Source organism: Oncorhynchus keta, chromosome 2 (assembly GCF_023373465.1).
Source record: "Oncorhynchus keta strain PuntledgeMale-10-30-2019 chromosome 2, Oket_V2, whole genome shotgun sequence".
Lineage (NCBI taxonomy): Eukaryota > Metazoa > Chordata > Actinopteri > Salmoniformes > Salmonidae > Oncorhynchus > Oncorhynchus keta.
This window is the reverse complement of record NC_068422.1, coordinates 66381167-66385965: the sequence shown is the minus strand read 5'-3', so window position 1 is coordinate 66385965 and position 4799 is coordinate 66381167.

Genomic DNA, 4799 nt, shown 5'->3' with positions numbered 1-4799 from the left:
CTTCCCTCGCTCATCGATGCCCATCTTTCCTGTGTCTAGCCTACAACCTCTCCCTCGAGCATCTCTACCCTTCATTGATTCCTGTGATGGTGCATTTGTAGGGCACCCCCCACTGACGTTTGTGAGAATATCTGGAGGCCTGACATGCCAATGAGAGGTTCCCATCCCGGTTACAGGTTGTGTGCCATGTGGTGTGTGACAGACAGACACAAAACAACAAGCACCAGGGGCCAAAGGTGCAGGTGGACTGAACCATGTAGTGATTATTGTACACCTGGAGCCCAAGTCAGTCCAAACTGATAGTCAGATTGTCCATATTGAACGAACTGGGCCTATAAGGCACTCATTAGTTCAGCTAAGAGATTTGTTCCAGCAGCCAAAAAGTGGCTTGATTAATTTGATTACTGGATTTAGTCTGGTTTGTATGGAAAACAGCAAATCAGATGTTACAAGAAGAACAACGATAGTTTAAAGAAGTACAAGCAGACCAACACGTGCTTTGACTTGACAGAGAAGCAATCTTCATTTGTGTATCATGGTGTTAATCTGTGTTACTTTACCAGGCTGATTGTGGTATGCCTCAGTATAACCGAATATAATGATTTGTTGATGGAGAGCGTTTGCCTGGTCGTCCATCACACCTTCCCACTGGATGCCAATAAAATGCCATTGAAAACAGGTTGGATTCACTTCAAAGACTACATACAGCCTTTCGTCCAGTACTGTATGACCAAACGATCTAGCAATAGCCAGACTCCCTCAGCTGTTGTATATAGTACTGCAGTGGACCTGCTGAAGTGAAACTCGGGCTCGTGAGCGGAAGTAACCAAATACTAGGAGACTACTTTCTTATGAGCAGGCTAAGATCAAACAGCATTATGCTCATCAGGAGTCGTCAAAGGAGCAGTAAAATAAGAAGTACCACCTACCGCTTCTCATTACCGGAATTAAGCCAATAAGACGGGACTTCTTACTTCTCATTTCACAGTGACAATTCTTCCGAAGATTAACGTTCTGAATTCAAATTCCAGGAGTGACAGGAAAAGAGAGAGGGAGGAGCGGATGGAGGGAACGAGAACGCCACTGAACGTGATTCCCAACAGACATCTGTGGAGTACTGACAGTATTCAAGGCATGGGAGTCTATCTGACACAGATGTACTGTAGGGACTTGGGTGAAAGAGCACACGCTGAGCAAATACTGTAGCTGAATTGAGACGTACCATTTAAAACAATGTGACTATGGTAATATCTTTAGTCTAGGGTAATTACATACAACCATAGAACCAACAACATGCAAGAGTACGTTTCACCTAGATCATACCCTGAAAAAGTGAATATAGACGTGAGATCCCAGAACAAGAGCATATACTTGTGTCCTGTTATGTGGAGCTCTCAGGGTTGTTCTCTCTCAGTGGGGCACCTTCTCCCTCAGGGTTTCCCCAGCACACAGCCACACAGTCCCTTTAGATCACAAAGTGCACAGTGTTTCTACGAGACATGAGAAGCACACAGCAACAGTCACAGGAAAACAAGCCACCGCTCCACTGTCACTGTTCAAACCAAATCTCATTGGAATGTATTAAAGATGGAATTTTAGGGCACTCAGAATCAGTCCTGTGGGTTTGCTATTGAAACCAACATGTTTTCTTCTGCAAAGAGAATCTCCGGGGATTGTTCTATAACTTTAAAAAAAACAACTCTAAACTTAATTTAAGCCTAAAAACTGTAATGATGAGAAATTCTGTATGAACGTGGCTATAAAGGGATAAAAACAGCCCAGTGTCCTCGGGGGAAATACTTGTCTTTAAAAACAAAAGCTTTGGAGCATAATTAGGACATGTCACAGAGTCATCAATTGTCTGCCACTACAGGAATCTTGCACTGTTCTTCCATAATGAAATTCATCATTTTATGTCAGCTTGATGGACGTGAAATCCCCACTAAGGCAGTCCCATGAAGGGAGTTGTGTGGTGATGGGGAGAGCCATGGGAGATGGAGAGATGGACATCTTATGTATGGATCTATCCTCAAATAACCTGTGCGGCTCTATAGATTCCCCCCGGGTGGAAGGAAAATGCTGGATCGTGGAATGGTCAGGACAGTGAACTTCCACGCTATATGAACTTCACGGGGTGAGTGGAGAGTAGGAATGTGAGTGGTAGAGGGGACTTACTGTATCACTCAGAAGGAGATGCATGTCAGCCATATGACTACATAGTTGAACTACGTTGCTTTATATAGAATACTGGTAATCCTAAACACTAAGACTGAGACCACCGCTATTATATCAACTCTGAACATGCAAACATTACCAACCATTAAGTACATTGAACTAAACCTTAACTTGGCTATACTTCATGTTAACTTTAGTAGTGAGACGAGTGATAATGAAATGACCAGGGCAGTAGCATTCTACACAGTAGAAGAAAGCAGCAGAGAATCGGTACTACAGTTTTAACAGCGAGAATAAAACCAGACGTTTTCTGCCACTGAACTTTGTCATAAATGAGCACTTGTCTCAACAGCAGCAAAGCAGTGCCCCTGCTGTTAACTAACATGGTAAATCGAGGGTAATTGCCTCCAACCTGTAATAATTTCCCCTTAGTGAATGTAAGGTAGTTGACATTTTAACAACCTGTGATAGCTGCACAAGAAAATAATGATCTGATCATACCAGGCTATTAGTGATCAACTGTGCTGCAGGCAGGAGTGGGAAGAACAACAGAACGGCTGTGCGACCTGTTCTGTTCTGTTCAGCAGGTTATCCGCTTTACGAGAAGGGAAAGCATGTGAGTGATTCCAACCAATTCTCCGAATCGAGAGAGATGCTGAAATTGCCTCCCTGTTTTCTCCTCTAGACTGCTTGCAATCTTGTTATCTTGCTATCTCATTTTCCGGTCTTGACCAGCTGGATGATCCTAATTCATCAATGACAGAACCACCTAAACTAAGGCCGTAACAAGAATATCCGCTTGACGTGTGTAAGATGCAGTAAAGCATTTCAATACTCAAATGATATCCCCTCTCATCTCTTTTGAGTTTGTGCTGGTTGCTCCATACAGCATTGAACCACGAAGGTTGTGTAGAGCCGTAGCCAAATGGCACCTGGGAAGGATTTAGTTCTCTGCTCTGCTATATACAACGTCACAGTATCACATACATATTGATGCCCTCTACAGGAGCCTTTTGGCCCACTCCCTGTAGGAGCTCCTCCTAAGTTTCCTCATTAGCGTTGACAATAGGAGTTGGAAAGACAACACAAACTGATCTGGAACCAGGATAGCTCTTTGCAGGACATTGGTCTGACTTTCAGAAAAGGTGAAGAAAAACAAAATCAGCTTGTTTTACTGAGTCATGTTTCAAAAGGAGCCGAGCGGAGTTGGCAGAGCTCAGCTGATTTAATTTAAACCTCTGATCCTGTCTGTGGCGGTGGAATGTTGTCCTTTCGTTGGTCTGTAGCACATTCTGCCAGCTCCCGACAAAGGCCCATGCCAATTCAAACACCTTGGAAACCGCTGATTTTGATAACAAGGAAAAATATGATATTGTCTCTCTCTCCCTCTCTTTCTGTCAAGGCAAACAGGAACCAGATCTGCTGTTAATTTGGAATGTGTTTACTTGTCTTTGAGAACAGTTGTGTACTAGTGTGATTACAGCGTTACTACACAGATATAAGAGCAACTTCATCTGTCATTTAAAAGAGGCCCGTGCACACGGTTTGGTCTGGGAGCTCTGTATGGGTGTATTGTTCATTGTACTGGCCACAGGGGAGATGCTGGGTGGGGAGAGTAAGAAAGGCTGTTGCTTAATTGACCTCAACTTCATTGCATAATATGCCTTGGGGTGGGGGAAACTTCACATTTCACATTTCTACAGTACAACCACATAGTGGGAGGATTGTTGAGATTTAAAAAACAACAAGACTTTCTCTGTAACCAGATGGAAAACCCCCTCGTATCAGGACATAAGTGTACAGAAGGCAATAATAGTGACTGTTTTCAATGGCCGATCTGACTGAATCAAAGACGATCTGATCCCTCTGTGTTTCTCTGAAAGCTGTCCCTCACTCTCTCTCCTCTTCATCAATTCTCCAGTTTAAAGGAACCTGTTGCTCATTGTAACTGAACTGATCTGAGTGACTCTGTTACCAATTCCTTTCTAAAGTTCTTTTTGTTACATGTTATTTCCCATCTGTAGGTAGTTATGAAGTTAAAGGGTTTGCTAGACACCTGTGTGGGTGAATCCAGGCCATGCTCAACGCATCTCTGCTTGTTCAGGATGATAAAAGAATTTGGGCAACGGAAAGTGAGCCGCGATATAAATCTGAGTGCCTTTGCAGATGGTGATGTTGACTCTGGAAGCCTTACAGAGCGAGTCCTGGCTCCTGCAGTCAGTCCAGGAAACCACTCTAGCACTAGGGCCATGTGGGACCTCTCCTTTTTTTTTTAAAGCAGTTGAGAGTGCTTTTTTTCACAGCCCATTGTAAGCAATCAGAGAAGCAAATAGAAGGCTTCGGTCGAGGCACACAGGCAGGCACTCCTCTCCAGAAGGCTTCGGTCGAGGCACACAGGCAGGGACTCCTCTCCAGAAGGCTTCGGTCGAGGCACACAGGCAGGCACTCCTCTCCAGAAGGCTTCGGTCAAGGCACACAGGCAGGCACTCCTCTCCAGAAGGCTGAGTGAGAGCAATGCTCAGTCAACTGACAGTCACAGCACAGCTAGACAGCCAGGAAGACAGGGCATTCTCTCACAGCACTAACAGACACTAGCATCACCAGCGGGGCCTCTGGAGCCCACT